Consider the following 17808-nt stretch of genomic DNA (forward strand, 5'->3'; position numbering starts at 1 on the left):
ACGGTAGAGGATAAGAATGGTCGGTCTAGTTCACGAGCCACAACGGACGAGCCACTGATTTTTTGTGTTTTTGGCTTAGAGCATGCGATACATATACATCCGATTTTTGAACTTCCCCAATGCGTGCAAATGTCGCACGATGGTCGGAAGATCACAGTTCATCACATTTGCCAGTTCTCGAGTACACTGACGTGGATAATTGTGGATTAATGCGCTTAAACGATCGTCATCAAACCCCGAATGTGTCTCTGAACGTGGAGAGTCACTATTGTCAAAATGATCCTATTTAAAACGAGAAAACCATTCTCTTGCATTGCTCTGTCCAATGGTATTGCCCCATGAACTGCGCAAATGTTTCTGGTTCTCAGTGGGCAGAAGAAAGGAATAGGTTAACAGTAAAATCAGTTAATGCAATGATGCAAATACAGTACGATATGAAAAATATAGGTTGCAGTGAATTTCATAAAATGATTGAGAACCAGATTAAGTTTCTTTCATCTATTCAAGGTTCTGAGAAATACGATTCGTATAAGAAAAGCTCAAATGATGACAATATAACTTCGTGTACTGAATAATGTAATGCATATTCTTATTTTTTGTAATAAATGCTTTCTTAATGAAGCAGTCCTTCCTAAACTCTGGATCATTAATTAAATGCACATTTCCCTTAGCTTATGGGCATGAGGACTCCTTATTCCTCTTATTTCCTTCGATCGGCTACGGTGACCGTAAGTTTTGTCCTGGTTTTGGATTCCAAGATTATGGCAACCCTACCACAGCTCCACTCACTATCTCCACATGAAAAAGTGGAAAACGTTAACTGGAATAGCAACAATGAACTGCAAATGGAAATAACACAATTGAGAAATAACTCCGTAGCAACCGGAATATCAACATGCACTCAGATGGATAGAGCGTCTGCTATCTAAGAAGGAGGAGATCAACATGCAAAACAAAAGCGCTACGAACTTATGCACCAACCTAATACAAGTATGAAGTTTGGTTTTAGGTGTGTCTTGAGTTAAGGAGAGGGTGAATTTGCGTAAGAAATTTTGATAAAGATTTAGAAAATACCTCGCTGCTCGTGACGTCAGCTTCCGTCTCTCCCACATGTCTATCGCTTGATTAGGAGGTGCTCGTCCTAGATAAGCTATTCGTTGAGCGTAAACACAGTAATATCCATCTTACTTGTTGGGTCGGTCCCGTTATTTGATCGTAACTTACCAAATGGGCATGCAGAGTTGTGAATATGATGCGCATGAGCGAAATTTGAGTGACCTCAGCTGGTCCTAACAACGATATAATGCAGACGACAAGTACAATGTTTTATACAGCCGCCTTTCAGTTTATCGCTCCGCAAAGCCTTTGGGTCAACTTGAGAACACACAAAGCTCCAAGTTCAACAAGGTGAGCTTTGCAACCTGTGTTGTCAGTAGAATGATTCGTTTCCGCTCTACGTATGTACTTTTCTTACTGTGTTGCTGCGCCACAGTCAGCAATCTCACGGTGGGCAGTGGTCACAATATTTAGCTCGTCACTGTACTGTACATTGCTTAACGTATTCGCTTATAGGCCGGCCGGGATGGCCGAGCGGTTCTAGGCGCAACAGTCTGGAACCGCGCGACCGCTACGGTCGCAGGTTCGAATCCTGCCTCGGGCGTGGATGTGTGTGATGTCCTTAGGTTAGTTAGGTTTAAGTAGTTCTAAGTTCTAGGGGACTGATGACCTCAGAAGTTAAGTTCCATAGTGCTCAGAGCCATTTGAACCACATTCGCTTATATTTTGTATCTGCAGACTCGCTCTCGTTTCTGCCTTCTTTTCCTGTCTCTTCTTGCGTAACCTACTGAGACACACATATACTGCAAACAACTGTGTAGCGCGTGACAGAGAGTTATTAGCATTGTATCAAATGTCATAAAGTTTCAGCCCCTTAGAAACGCCTATGGAGAGAGGGAAGAATGACAAAATGCCGCCATATCTTTCAGATCCTTCAGTTCTGTCCTATTGCAGCGTCGCACTTCATTCTTTTTCATAATATTGTTTTCAAATTTCTTTCCATCTATGTATTCGTTCCATCTTTCGGACTTTTCTTTTTTGTTTGGTTCTGGCTCTTGCCATCTTAGCTTTCGACTTTATGCCGCCGCTTCCAGTTTCTCCAGTGGTTTCTTTAGTTTTCCTATAAGTGGCGTCTATCTTACCCGCTCTCATACCTGTTTCTACTGATTTTCATTTCTTCTCTTGTCATTCCTGCTTTACCGTTTTACAAATTCTGTCGTTCTATTTTTTTTAGACGTCTATATTTTCTTTTACCTGCTTCACTCTCCGCATTGTTATACGCTACTAGAAAAAAATGCAGCACCTCAAGGATAAGATCATTTTATTGACACGTGAGGTACAGGTAGTTCAGCTTTGTACGAGTATATGATAACAAAATGGCTCTGAGCACTATGCGATTTAACTTCTGAGGTCATCAGTCGCCTAAAACTTAGAACTAATTAAACCTAACTAACCTAAGGACAGCACACACATCCATGCCCGAGGCAGGATTCGAACCTGCGACCGGAGCGGTCGCTCGTCTCCAGACTGTAGCGCCTAGAACCGCACGGCCACTCCGGCCGGCCATATGATAACTAATTCAGACCAAATGAAACACGTGTGTCACAGTAAAATGCAGCTAAACAGTCGCATCTATACACAATGTACCTCCCTCTCGCAGTCACAGGCGTGTAATCTCGCATGCGAACGACCATAAGGATACCGAATGTCATCGTGCGATAGAGTGTACCAAGCATCTTTTGTCACAAATCGGCAATGATTCTTGTGTCCGACCCCGGTAGCTGAATGGTCAGCGTGACGGATTCCCTGGTGGGTCGGGGAATTTTCTCCGCCCAGGGACTGCGTCTTGTGTTGTCCTCATCATCATCCTCATCGACTGCAGGTCGCCGAAGTGGCGTGAAATGGAAAGACCGGCACCCGGCGACCGGTCTGCCCGACGGGGGCCCTAGCCATACAATTCAATAAATAAATAAATAAATGATTCTTGTAGGCCCTGGACAACGACTAAGTTACCGCTTCATCATATCTCCTACGCGTTCAGTTGGTGAGTGACCTGGCGAACTTCTACCCAGGGCAGTTGTGGCGCACGATGAAGAGCACGTTGCCTCTCAGCTGCAGTATGCGGCCATGTATTGTCCTGCTGAATAGGCACATCACTTTCCTCTTGAAGAAATGGCAGTAGCATGGAAGCAATATAGCGGGCACTGGTCATTAGTTACAACTCGCGATGACGTCTGGTGTTTCTGTAGGGACTTTACCCTGCATGGGCTTTACCCGTTACCTTACCATGAGTTGTAAGTGATGACTTCCCACACCCTGAATCCTGAACGAGCGAGGTGGCGCAGTGGTTAGTACACTAGACTCATATTGTGGAGGACAGCGGTTCAAACCCGCGTCCGGCCATCTTGATTTCCTTAAATCGCTTCAGGCAAATGCCATGATGGTACCTCTGAAAGGGCACGGCCGATTTCGTCCCCCATCCTTCCTTACTCTGATGGGACCGATGACCTCACTATTTCGTGCCCTCGTCCAAATCAGCCAATCAACCAACCTGAATCGTCGGTTGGTACCTGTGTGTTGTGGGCGAATGCACTCTGGAATAGGCAGCTCACCAAGTTTACGCCGTATACATACACGTCTACCACTAGTATATTGATAGAACCTACTTTTATCACTGAAGACAACAGTCCACTTTCCAGTCAACTCTTTCACGATACTAGAGTAGACATGCTTGCTGGGGTGTGGTGTCAGCATGGACAGAGGCACAAGTGAACTTGATCTTGCTGCAGACAGACAGTTCCCAATCCTCCCTGAACACAACACGTACCGAGGTTTCGTCCCTGGATTGTTTTCGCTCGGTCACAGCTGCTCCCGCAAAGCGTTGGTCTAGACGTGCGTCTGCACTACTGCGACGTACAAAACGAAGTCTACAGGTGTGGGAATGTTCCACAGACCACTGCTGAGAGCAGCGAAACATCACCAATACTTTGCGCCCAAGATGTGCAGCAATCCGTCGATTCGTCGACCCAGCTTCCTGCAGGTATACAGTGTGATCCCCTTCAAATAGCTGAAGCTGCTCAAGAAGTGTACACACCCATCGGTGAGGCACGGTTTTATTCTGCAATGAATGTTGCAAACACTGTTCGTCTCTAAACCCAACAGTTACTAGCTGCAGTCAAAACAGAGGATGCACAGACAGTCCTCCTGATCGCTGACGACCGTAGCAAATGAATCATTAACACTAAAACCCCTCGGTATACACATACTATACTCTGATCATTGAATATGTTGCATTTTATCAGGCAGTGTACTTTTTCCACGATTTTGTGCTTAGTTGTTCATTTACTGTCTTCACGCTTCATCTCTGAAAGCTACCTATTCGTTTTCTGTTGCATTCATATCGAGTATTTCAGTCAATCGTAGCCTAATGCTCCCTTTGATTGTTTCAACTTATCCAGATTCCACCTACTTAATTTTCAACATTTCTACAAATTCCTCAGCTTCAATCTGCATTTCATAACTAATATGTTACTGTCTGAAACCACATCCACTCATGAAAATATTGTTATGCAGTTTAATATCTAGTGTCTTAAATCTCTGTCTTAGCGTTAGATAACCATTATGAAATCTTTCGTTGTCCACAGGTTTTTTCCACACTACAACCTTCTTGCATGATTTTTAAACAAACTGTTAGCAAATAGTAAGTTGTGCAGTGAGCAAAATTGTACAAGGTGGCTTCCCCTTGCATTGCTTTCGCCAGTCCATGTTGTTCTACTGCTTTTATTTCTATTACTTTCCGTTTTGTCGAATTTTAGTCTCCCATTCTCGTAAATTGTCTGAATAATTTCTTCCGTCTCATCATAAGTAAATTTGTAATCTCTTCATCTACGGAGTTAGTAGGTAAATATACCTATAGTACTGTGGTGGGTCTTGGCTTTGTATATGTATTACCCATAACTAATGCTGAGTTGATAACCACATACTCGTCTGACTAGAAGTCCTGTTTGTCCTGCCACCACGCTTTACTAATTCCCACCGTATCTAACTTAAACCTATCATTTCCCCCTTTTGAATCCTCTAACCTACCCGCCTAATTAAAAAATATATTATTCCATACTCCGGACGATAGAACGCCAGATTTATTTTGCCGATAACATCATCTTGAGTAGCCCCTGCCCTTAGATCCGAATGAGGGACTACTTTACGTCCGGAATATTTTACACTCCAGAATTCCATCGTCATTAAACAACAGTAGACCTACAGGTCTTCTTGAAATATAATTTCTGTAGTTTCCCTTTGCTTTCAGCCGTTCGCAGTACCAGCATAACAACACCATGTTGATTAATGTTAGAAGGTGAAATCAATCAAACATCTAGACTTTCCCATTCAATTACTGAAAAAGCTCCACATTTTTGGAAACAGTGTGCAAGTCTGGCCTGTTCAACAGATACTCCGCTGATGTGATGAAATCTGAGTTACGGCTATCTACACTCCTGGAAATTGAAATAAGAACACCGTGAATTCATTGTCCCAGGAAGGGGAAACTTTATTGACACATTCCTGGGGTCAGATACATCACATGATCACACTGACAGAACCACAGGCACATAGACACAGGCAACAGAGCATGCACAATGTCGGCACTAGTACAGTGTATATCCACCTTTCGCAGCAATGCAGGCTGCTATTCTCCCATGGAGACGATCGTAGAGATGCTGGATGTAGTCCTGTGGAACGGCTTGCCATGCCATTTCCACCTGGCGCCTCAGTTGGACCAGCGGTCGTGCTGGACGTGCAGACCGCGTGAGACGACGCTTCATCCAGTCCCAAACATGCTCAATGGGGGACAGATCCGGAGATCTTGCTGGCCAGGGTAGTTGACTTACACCTTCTAGAGCACGTTGGGTGGCACGGGATACATGCGGACGTGCATTGTCCTGTTGGAACAGCAAGTTCCCTTGCCGGTCTAGGAATGGTAGAACGATGGGTTCGATGACGGTCTGGATGTACCGTGCACTATTCAGTGTCCCCTCGACGATCACCAGTGGTGTACGGCCAGTGTAGGAGATCGCTCCCCACACCATGATGCCGGGTGTTGGCCCTGTGTGCCTCGGTCGTATGCAGTCCTGATTGTGGCGCTCACCTGCACGGCGCCAAACACGCATACGACCATCATTGGCACCAAGGCAGAAGCGACTCTCATCGCTGAAGACGACACGTCTCCATTCGTCCCTCCATTCACGCCTGTCGCGACACCACTGGAGGCGGGCTGCACGATGTTGGGGCGTGAGCGGAAGACGGCCTAACGGTGTGCGGGACCGTAGCCCAGCTTCATGGAGACGGTTGCGAATGGTCCTCGCCGATACCCCAGGAGCAACAGTGTCCCTAATTTGCTGGGAAGTGGCGGTGCGGTCCCCTAAGGCACTGCGTAGGATCCTACGGTCTTGGCGTGCATCCGTGCGTCGCTGCGGTCCGGTCCCAGGTCGACGGGCACGTGCACCTTCCGCCGACCACTGGCGACAACATCGATGTACTGTGGAGACCTCACGCCCCACGTGTTGAGCAATTCGGCGGTACGTCCACCCGGCCTCCCGCATGCCCACTATACGCCCTCGCTCAAAGTCCGTCAACTGCACATACGGTTCACGTCCACGCTGTCGCGGCATGCTACCAGTATTAAAGACTGCGATGGAGCTCCGTATGCCACAGCAAACTGGCTGACACTGACGGCGGCGGTGCACAAATGCTGCGCAGCTAGCGCCATTTGACGGCCAACACCGCGGTTCCTGGTGTGTCCGCTGTGCCGTGCGTGTGATCATTGCTTGTACAGCCCTCTCGCAGTGTCCGGAGCAAGTATGGTGGGTCTGACACACCGGTGTCAATGTGTTCTTTTTTCAATTTCCAGGAGTGTATGTTGTTGGATACAGAAACGACACACTGAGGAAAGGTTCATAGTTTATGGTGGAAATTTCCTTTACAACCTGTAAATTGCATGTTGAGCTACTGTGTCAGCTATTGTTTCTATTCCATGCTTGTAACCTTGTAACTGCAGTCTGATTTCTGAACAAACTGTAGATAATCGTTCGTACCCTATACTTTATCCTTGCTGAATTCAAAATTTCAAAGAGTGTGTTTCAAAAAATGTATTTCACTCGACGTTGCCAAACGAGCTACCTACCTTCATATTCTCAAATATATTCTCATAATCTACGTCTCTGACTGCTTGCATTATAGACATAGAACTGGGCGAACTTTAGCCGCAGAGAAATCTCGAGGAGGAGAACGCGACCTACCTAGAGGGAGAAGCAAACGAGAGTAACGTGAAGAAGCCATGGTAGAAGCTAAGGGCAGCGTAGAGGGAGGGAAGCAGGCGGCCTTGGTTTCCTTCGCAACCTGGCTGCCATCTTCCCCCTGCTGCTGCCTCAGCCACTCTCCTCAGAGGTCTGTTTAGTGTATGTTGTGGACAAAGGCAGTCTGTTATTGTGTTGTTGAAGCCAAGAGTGATGTGGTGAGAGATATCTTACAGATATGAGAACTTTCTTGGAAGGGGAACCTGGGGGAAGTCATCTTCGCCTTCGAGCTGTGCATGGTAGTCACTAGTAGCCAAGTGCAGTTCGGGCATAATATGCAGCCCTTTGGCAGACAACACAGTGATTGACTCTAAAACACCCTGAAACCATCCCATACCTAGTTTTATGATTTCAGGCGTTCTTATGCAGGATAAGACGCGTCCTTGATAATCCAATTTGATGAGAGATACTGCACTAATGCGAGCAGCGGTATATGCATAAGACCAATGACTAAGACAATGGGGGACTCGGGTATAACTGGGATAAATCCTGATGAGTCCAAGGAAATGAGGATTTCAAATTAGCTCGATGAGAATATCTATTGACAAGTAGTAAACACGGATTTAGAAAACACCGTACTTGTGAAACACAACAATCTCTTTACTTACACGTGACTTTGGGTCAGAGAAGTCACAGTTCGTAGTAACAGCCGGAGATATATCGGATATTACCAGAGGTGCGGAAGTCTTAGTCCTTGTACAGATCACATAGGACTTGCCTAACAAACCTCTCGTGATGCCTTTTAGGGAAGGAAGGAAGATTGAATTCACAATGTTTAGGGAAGGAATATGGATAGGTCTCGGTGCGATCGAACCCACAGCCTTCCCGTTATTAGCGTGACACACTAACTTAGTGAGCTTACTGCCCAAGCAATACGGCCGCTTCAGAACCCCAGTACCCGAGCCAACGTTTCATCTATCTTTATTAAGGCCCTACCATTCATTTAAACACGTAAGTGTTGCTGTTGAGATTTTCTCGCTGTCGCTTGGAACCTAGAGCCACAACACAACGACCACAGAAACGTCCGTGAGAGGAGCTGAAACTCGGCACGAGAAAAATATGTTCCGCTATTTGTTTTCGGCCGCTCGGGCTATCGGACGTGCGACGCCTGCACTGCTGTCACTGTCGTCTCTAGTAAAATCTCCGCGGCGTGTTTCTGCGTAATTTACTTGTTCTATAAGATGAAGGGAGTATGTTAGTTTCAGAATGTTTAAAATGCATTGTCAGATGTGGGGTTCGAACCCACGCTCCCTTACGGGAACCAGAGCTTAAATCTGGCGCCTTAGACCGCTCGGCCAATCTGACGAGCGAGACAAGCGCTCCAGTGACTTCCATCTCTAGCAAGATCTCAGGAACCTCACTCCGAAATCTCTTTCCTTTTTCGGTAGAATGGAATTATGTCAGTTTAATAATATGTAAGACGCAATGTCAGATGTGGCGTACTAAACGCACCCTCGCTTTCGGGAACCAATGTGGCGAGTTGGACCGCTTTCTTCCGTCGCTTCCAGTTTGAACTGTAACTAGCAAAACTGTATTTAGTAATAGGAACATTGTCACATTGATGCAAAGAAAACTAGATATTAACGAACGGCGAATAAGACCGTTTCCTAGCAACAGCCACGCTTTGGTTTACGCACTCGTGGGAAGCCAATGAAATACTTCATGTGAGGCTCTAACTGTGGGCCTTCACTTTACAATACTTAGGCTCTGCCCCGGTGGTACCGACGCATACATACTGAAACGTCTTTGGATCGTCAGTGAGTACTTCATATTAGAAATTTCGTGTTCGCCCTGATGTGCATTAAAGGGCCAATTTATCAGAGAAAATCAGTTCTGCGCCTAGTTACAGTATGTCGCCCTAGCAGCACCAGGAAATCGGGTTCAGTGGTGCTCGCGTCGCACTCGGCGTTGAGCGCCTGCAGCGCTATCGCCTTCGGCCTCTGGCGCCAGGAGGGAAGGCGACACATCACGGCGCAAGCAGCGCGTAGCAGAAGGCGGTGGTGGTGTGTCGGTCAGCATGGTTGCTTCCCAAGTAGCTGCTCCGGGTTCGAAGCGCGGACATCGCACGGAAGTTGTCTCCTTTACTCAGGAGAGTGTTTTCAACGGTACGAATGGTTTCCCTTCTCCCCTCGTAGGCTAGTGCGGATTACGATTCACAGCATCGTGTGTCCCCATGTGTCGACTTGTCTCGACTTTGCTCGGCTGACGCGAAAGCTGACGCTTGCAAATGGGCGTATATGTAGAGGACATGCGCTAGAAACGACTGGGAGAGGCCACATCGACAAACACACAACGGACCCGTTCATTTGACTGTGGCCGCATGTTCGCGCCTTTGCGTACCGAGAGCAAGAGGGGGTCAGCGTGCTGGACCGTACCATTACCGCACAGCAGCACCAAAAACTAAGGAAAAAGGCAAAACTGAAGAAACCAAGACACGCGGACTTCCTAGTTCGTCATCCAGCCGAGCACTAGCCACGGCCAACGCTGACTAATTTCGGTAATCGGACATGAACCCGTGTCGTTGGCACGGCATACAAGTTGGCGAGAATGTTGCCAGACGTGCGGACGTCTTAGTCCGTGTACAGATCACTTGCGATTTGCCTGACAGTCTCTCGCGTTGCCTTTTAGGGAAGGAAAATGGAATAGCCCTGAGCCACAACACAACGACCACAGAAACGTCCGTGAGAAGAGCTGAAACTCGGCACGAGAAAAATATGTTCCGCTATTTGTTTTCGGCCGCTCGGGCTATCGGACGTGCGACGCCTGCACTGCTGTCACTGTCGTCTCTAGTAAAATCTCCGCGGCGTGTTTCTGCGTAATTTACTTGTTCTATAAGATGAAGGGAGTATGTTAGTTTCAGAATGTTTAAAATGCATTGTCAGATGTGGGGTTCGAACCCACGCTCCCTTAGGGGAACCAGAGCTTAAATCTGGCGCCTTAGACCGCTCGGCCAATCTGACGAGCGAGACAAGCGCTCCAGTGACTTCCATCTCTAGCAAGATCTCAGGAACCTCACTCCGAAATCTCTTTCCTTTTTCGGTAGAATGGAATTATGTCAGTTTAATAATATGTAAGACGCAATGTCAGATGTGGCGTACTAAACGCACCCTCGCTTTCGGGAACCAATGTGGCGAGTTGGACCGCTTTCTTCCGTCGCTTCCAGTTTGAACTGTAACTAGCAAAACTGTATTTAGTAATAGGAACATTGTCACATTGATGCAAAGAAAACTAGATATTAACGAACGGCGAATAAGACCGTTTCCTAGCAACAGCCACGCTTTGGTTTACGCACTCGTGGGAAGCCAATGAAATACTTCATGTGAGGCTCTAACTGTGGGCCTTCACTTTACAATACTTAGGCTCTGCCCCGGTGGTACCGACGCATACATACTGAAACGTCTTTGGATCGTCAGTGAGTACTTCATATTAGAAATTTCGTGTTCGCCCTGATGTGCATTAAAGGGCCAATTTATCAGAGAAAGTCAGTTCTGCGCCTAGTTACAGTATGTCGCCCTAGCAGCACCAGGAAATCGGGTTCAGTGGTGCTCGCGTCGCACTCGGCGTTGAGCGCCTGCAGCGCTATCGCCTTCGGCCTCTGGCGCCAGGAGGGAAGGCGACACATCACGGCGCAAGCAGCGCGTAGCAGAAGGCGGTGGTGGTGTGTCGGTCAGCATGGTTGCTTCCCAAGTAGCTGCTCCGGGTTCGAAGCGCGGACATCGCACGGAAGTTGTCTCCTTTACTCAGGAGAGTGTTTTCAACGGTACGAATGGTTTCCCTTCTCCCCTCGTAGGCTAGTGCGGATTACGATTCACAGCATCGTGTGTCCCCATGTGTCGACTTTGCTCGGCTGACGCGAAAGCTGACGCTTGCAAATGGGCGTATATGTAGAGGACATGCGCTAGAAACGACTGGGAGAGGCCACATCGACAAACACACAACGGACCCGTTCATTTGACTGTGGCCGCATGTTCGCGCCTTTGCGTACCGAGAGCAAGAGGGGGTCAGCGTGCTGGACCGTACCATTACCGCACAGCAGCACCAAAAACTAAGGAAAAAGGCAAAACTGAAGAAACCAAGACACGCGGACTTCCTAGTTCGTCATCCAGCCGAGCACTAGCCACGGCCAACGCTGCCTAATTTCGGTAATCGGACATGAACCCGTGTCGTTGGCACGGCATACAAGTTGGCGAGAATGTTGCCAGACGTGCGGACGTCTTAGTCCGTGTACAGATCACTTGCGATTTGCCTGACAGTCTCTCGCGTTGCCTTTTAGGGAAGGAAAATGGAATAGCCCGGAGCCACAACACAACGACCACAGAAACGTCCGTGAGAAGAGCTGAAACTCGGCACGAGAAAAATATGTTCCGCTATTTGTTTTCGGCCGCTCGGGCTATCGGACGTGCGACGCCTGCACTGCTGTCACTGTCGTCTCTAGTAAAATCTCCGCGGCGTGTTTCTGCGTAATTTACTTGTTCTATAAGATGAAGGGAGTATGTTAGTTTCAGAATGTTTAAAATGCATTGTCAGATGTGGGGTTCGAACCCACGCTGCCTTAGGGGAACCAGAGCTTAAATCTGGCGCCTTAGACCGCTCGGCCAATCTGACGAGCGAGACAAGCGCTCCAGTGACTTCCATCTCTAGCAAGATCTCAGGAACCTCACTCCGAAATCTCTTTCCTTTTTCGGTAGAATGGAATTATGTCAGTTTAATAATATGTAAGACGCAATGTCAGATGTGGCGTACTAAACGCACCCTCGCTTTCGGGAACCAATGTGGCGAGTTGGACCGCTTTCTTCCGTCGCTTCCAGTTTGAACTGTAACTAGCAAAACTGTATTTAGTAATAGGAACATTGTCACATTGATGCAAAGAAAACTAGATATTAACGAACGGCGAATAAGACCGTTTCCTAGCAACAGCCACGCTTTGGTTTACGCACTCGTGGGAAGCCAATGAAATACTTCATGTGAGGCTCTAACTGTGGGCCTTCACTTTACAATACTTAGGCTCTGCCCCGGTGGTACCGACGCATACATACTGAAACGTCTTTGGATCGTCAGTGAGTACTTCATATTAGAAATTTCGTGTTCGCCCTGATGTGCATTAAAGGGCCAATTTATCAGAGAAAGTCAGTTCTGCGCCTAGTTACAGTATGTCGCCCTAGCAGCACCAGGAAATCGGGTTCAGTGGTGCTCGCGTCGCACTCGGCGTTGAGCGCCTGCAGCGCTATCGCCTTCGGCCTCTGGCGCCAGGAGGGAAGGCGACACATCACGGCGCAAGCAGCGCGTAGCAGAAGGCGGTGGTGGTGTGTCGGTCAGCATGGTTGCTTCCCAAGTAGCTGCTCCGGGTTCGAAGCGCGGACATCGCACGGAAGTTGTCTCCTTTACTCAGGAGAGTGTTTTCAACGGTACGAATGGTTTCCCTTCTCCCCTCGTAGGCTAGTGCGGATTACGATTCACAGCATCGTGTGTCCCCATGTGTCGACTTTGCTCGGCTGACGCGAAAGCTGACGCTTGCAAATGGGCGTATATGTAGAGGACATGCGCTAGAAACGACTGGGAGAGGCCACATCGACAAACACACAACGGACCCGTTCATTTGACTGTGGCCGCATGTTCGCGCCTTTGCGTACCGAGAGCAAGAGGGGGTCAGCGTGCTGGACCGTACCATTACCGCACAGCAGCACCAAAAACTAAGGAAAAAGGCAAAACTGAAGAAACCAAGACACGCGGACTTCCTAGTTCGTCATCCAGCCGAGCACTAGCCACGGCCAACGCTGCCTAATTTCGGTAATCGGACATGAACCCGTGTCGTTGGCACGGCATACAAGTTGGCGAGAATGTTGCCAGACGTGCGGACGTCTTAGTCCGTGTACAGATCACTTGCGATTTGCCTGACAGTCTCTCGCGTTGCCTTTTAGGGAAGGAAAATGGAATAGCCCTGAGCCACAACACAACGACCACAGAAACGTCCGTGAGAAGAGCTGAAACTCGGCACGAGAAAAATATGTTCCGCTATTTGTTTTCGGCCGCTCGGGCTATCGGACGTGCGACGCCTGCACTGCTGTCACTGTCGTCTCTAGTAAAATCTCCGCGGCGTGTTTCTGCGTAATTTACTTGTTCTATAAGATGAAGGGAGTATGTTAGTTTCAGAATGTTTAAAATGCATTGTCAGATGTGGGGTTCGAACCCACGCTCCCTTACGGGAACCAGAGCTTAAATCTGGCGCCTTAGACCGCTCGGCCAATCTGACGAGCGAGACAAGCGCTCCAGTGACTTCCATCTCTAGCAAGATCTCAGGAACCTCACTCCGAAATCTCTTTCCTTTTTCGGTAGAATGGAATTATGTCAGTTTAATAATATGTAAGACGCAATGTCAGATGTGGCGTACTAAACGCACCCTCGCTTTCGGGAACCAATGTGGCGAGTTGGACCGCTTTCTTCCGTCGCTTCCAGTTTGAACTGTAACTAGCAAAACTGTATTTAGTAATAGGAACATTGTCACATTGATGCAAAGAAAACTAGATATTAACGAACGGCGAATAAGACCGTTTCCTAGCAACAGCCACGCTTTGGTTTACGCACTCGTGGGAAGCCAATGAAATACTTCATGTGAGGCTCTAACTGTGGGCCTTCACTTTACAATACTTAGGCTCTGCCCCGGTGGTACCGACGCATACATACTGAAACGTCTTTGGATCGTCAGTGAGTACTTCATATTAGAAATTTCGTGTTCGCCCTGATGTGCATTAAAGGGCCAATTTATCAGAGAAAGTCAGTTCTGCGCCTAGTTACAGTATGTCGCCCTAGCAGCACCAGGAAATCGGGTTCAGTGGTGCTCGCGTCGCACTCGGCGTTGAGCGCCTGCAGCGCTATCGCCTTCGGCCTCTGGCGCCAGGAGGGAAGGCGACACATCACGGCGCAAGCAGCGCGTAGCAGAAGGCGGTGGTGGTGTGTCGGTCAGCATGGTTGCTTCCCAAGTAGCTGCTCCGGGTTCGAAGCGCGGACATCGCACGGAAGTTGTCTCCTTTACTCAGGAGAGTGTTTTCAACGGTACGAATGGTTTCCCTTCTCCCCTCGTAGGCTAGTGCGGATTACGATTCACAGCATCGTGTGTCCCCATGTGTCGACTTTGCTCGGCTGACGCGAAAGCTGACGCTTGCAAATGGGCGTATATGTAGAGGACATGCGCTAGAAACGACTGGGAGAGGCCACATCGACAAACACACAACGGACCCGTTCATTTGACTGTGGCCGCATGTTCGCGCCTTTGCGTACCGAGAGCAAGAGGGGGTCAGCGTGCTGGACCGTACCATTACCGCACAGCAGCACCAAAAACTAAGGAAAAAGGCAAAACTGAAGAAACCAAGACACGCGGACTTCCTAGTTCGTCATCCAGCCGAGCACTAGCCACGGCCAACGCTGCCTAATTTCGGTAATCGGACATGAACCCGTGTCGTTGGCACGGCATACAAGTTGGCGAGAATGTTGCCAGACGTGCGGACGTCTTAGTCCGTGTACAGATCACTTGCGATTTGCCTGACAGTCTCTCGCGTTGCCTTTTAGGGAAGGAAAATGGAATAGCCCGGAGCCACAACACAACGACCACAGAAACGTCCGTGAGAAGAGCTGAAACTCGGCACGAGAAAAATATGTTCCGCTATTTGTTTTCGGCCGCTCGGGCTATCGGACGTGCGACGCCTGCACTGCTGTCACTGTCGTCTCTAGTAAAATCTCCGCGGCGTGTTTCTGCGTAATTTACTTGTTCTATAAGATGAAGGGAGTATGTTAGTTTCAGAATGTTTAAAATGCATTGTCAGATGTGGGGTTCGAACCCACGCTCCCTTAGGGGAACCAGAGCTTAAATCTGGCGCCTTAGACCGCTCGGCCAATCTGACGAGCGAGACAAGCGCTCCAGTGACTTCCATCTCTAGCAAGATCTCAGGAACCTCACTCCGAAATCTCTTTCCTTTTTCGGTAGAATGGAATTATGTCAGTTTAATAATATGTAAGACGCAATGTCAGATGTGGCGTACTAAACGCACCCTCGCTTTCGGGAACCAATGTGGCGAGTTGGACCGCTTTCTTCCGTCGCTTCCAGTTTGAACTGTAACTAGCAAAACTGTATTTAGTAATAGGAACATTGTCACATTGATGCAAAGAAAACTAGATATTAACGAACGGCGAATAAGACCGTTTCCTAGCAACAGCCACGCTTTGGTTTACGCACTCGTGGGAAGCCAATGAAATACTTCATGTGAGGCTCTAACTGTGGGCCTTCACTTTACAATACTTAGGCTCTGCCCCGGTGGTACCGACGCATACATACTGAAACGTCTTTGGATCGTCAGTGAGTACTTCATATTAGAAATTTCGTGTTCGCCCTGATGTGCATTAAAGGGCCAATTTATCAGAGAAAGTCAGTTCTGCGCCTAGTTACAGTATGTCGCCCTAGCAGCACCAGGAAATCGGGTTCAGTGGTGCTCGCGTCGCACTCGGCGTTGAGCGCCTGCAGCGCTATCGCCTTCGGCCTCTGGCGCCAGGAGGGAAGGCGACACATCACGGCGCAAGCAGCGCGTAGCAGAAGGCGGTGGTGGTGTGTCGGTCAGCATGGTTGCTTCCCAAGTAGCTGCTCCGGGTTCGAAGCGCGGACATCGCACGGAAGTTGTCTCCTTTACTCAGGAGAGTGTTTTCAACGGTACGAATGGTTTCCCTTCTCCCCTCGTAGGCTAGTGCGGATTACGATTCACAGCATCGTGTGTCCCCATGTGTCGACTTTGCTCGGCTGACGCGAAAGCTGACGCTTGCAAATGGGCGTATATGTAGAGGACATGCGCTAGAAACGACTGGGAGAGGCCACATCGACAAACACACAACGGACCCGTTCATTTGACTGTGGCCGCATGTTCGCGCCTTTGCGTACCGAGAGCAAGAGGGGGTCAGCGTGCTGGACCGTACCATTACCGCACAGCAGCACCAAAAACTAAGGAAAAAGGCAAAACTGAAGAAACCAAGACACGCGGACTTCCTAGTTCGTCATCCAGCCGAGCACTAGCCACGGCCAACGCTGCCTAATTTCGGTAATCGGACATGAACCCGTGTCGTTGGCACGGCATACAAGTTGGCGAGAATGTTGCCAGACGTGCGGACGTCTTAGTCCGTGTACAGATCACTTGCGATTTGCCTGACAGTCTCTCGCGTTGCCTTTTAGGGAAGGAAAATGGAATAGCCCTGAGCCACAACACAACGACCACAGAAACGTCCGTGAGAAGAGCTGAAACTCGGCACGAGAAAAATATGTTCCGCTATTTGTTTTCGGCCGCTCGGGCTATCGGACGTGCGACGCCTGCACTGCTGTCACTGTCGTCTCTAGTAAAATCTCCGCGGCGTGTTTCTGCGTAATTTACTTGTTCTATAAGATGAAGGGAGTATGTTAGTTTCAGAATGTTTAAAATGCATTGTCAGATGTGGGGTTCGAACCCACGCTGCCTTAGGGGAACCAGAGCTTAAATCTGGCGCCTTAGACCGCTCGGCCAATCTGACGAGCGAGACAAGCGCTCCAGTGACTTCCATCTCTAGCAAGATCTCAGGAACCTCACTCCGAAATCTCTTTCCTTTTTCGGTAGAATGGAATTATGTCAGTTTAATAATATGTAAGACGCAATGTCAGATGTGGCGTACTAAACGCACCCTCGCTTTCGGGAACCAATGTGGCGAGTTGGACCGCTTTCTTCCGTCGCTTCCAGTTTGAACTGTAACTAGCAAAACTGTATTTAGTAATAGGAACATTGTCACATTGATGCAAAGAAAACTAGATATTAACGAACGGCGAATAAGACCGTTTCCTAGCAACAGCCACGCTTTGGTTTACGCACTCGTGGGAAGCCAATGAAATACTTCATGTGAGGCTCTAACTGTGGGCCTTCACTTTACAATACTTAGGCTCTGCCCCGGTGGTACCGACGCATACATACTGAAACGTCTTTGGATCGTCAGTGAGTACTTCATATTAGAAATTTCGTGTTCGCCCTGATGTGCATTAAAGGGCCAATTTATCAGAGAAAGTCAGTTCTGCGCCTAGTTACAGTATGTCGCCCTAGCAGCACCAGGAAATCGGGTTCAGTGGTGCTCGCGTCGCACTCGGCGTTGAGCGCCTGCAGCGCTATCGCCTTCGGCCTCTGGCGCCAGGAGGGAAGGCGACACATCACGGCGCAAGCAGCGCGTAGCAGAAGGCGGTGGTGGTGTGTCGGTCAGCATGGTTGCTTCCCAAGTAGCTGCTCCGGGTTCGAAGCGCGGACATCGCACGGAAGTTGTCTCCTTTACTCAGGAGAGTGTTTTCAACGGTACGAATGGTTTCCCTTCTCCCCTCGTAGGCTAGTGCGGATTACGATTCACAGCATCGTGT

General features: G+C 48.5%; 6 non-coding genes across 6 annotated transcripts; all 6 read right to left on the reverse strand.

The window, feature by feature from the left end:
* Positions 1-8627: 8627 nt before the first annotated feature.
* Positions 8628-8711, reverse strand: Trnal-uaa. The gene has a single exon. It is a non-coding gene; the product is annotated as a tRNA-Leu (tRNA).
* A 1571-nt stretch (positions 8712-10282) lies between these two features.
* Positions 10283-10366, reverse strand: Trnal-uaa. The gene has a single exon. It is a non-coding gene; the product is annotated as a tRNA-Leu (tRNA).
* Positions 10367-11927: 1561 nt separating this feature from the next.
* Trnal-uaa lies at positions 11928-12011 on the reverse strand. Its single transcript has one exon. It is a non-coding gene; the product is annotated as a tRNA-Leu (tRNA).
* A 1561-nt stretch (positions 12012-13572) lies between these two features.
* Trnal-uaa lies at positions 13573-13656 on the reverse strand. The gene has a single exon. It is a non-coding gene; the product is annotated as a tRNA-Leu (tRNA).
* Positions 13657-15217: 1561 nt separating this feature from the next.
* Positions 15218-15301, reverse strand: Trnal-uaa. Its single transcript has one exon. It is a non-coding gene; the product is annotated as a tRNA-Leu (tRNA).
* A 1561-nt stretch (positions 15302-16862) lies between these two features.
* Positions 16863-16946, reverse strand: Trnal-uaa. The gene has a single exon. It is a non-coding gene; the product is annotated as a tRNA-Leu (tRNA).
* Between the last annotated feature and the right edge of the window lie 862 nt (positions 16947-17808).

Source organism: Schistocerca americana, chromosome 7 (assembly GCF_021461395.2).
Source record: "Schistocerca americana isolate TAMUIC-IGC-003095 chromosome 7, iqSchAmer2.1, whole genome shotgun sequence".
NCBI lineage: Eukaryota > Metazoa > Arthropoda > Insecta > Orthoptera > Acrididae > Schistocerca > Schistocerca americana.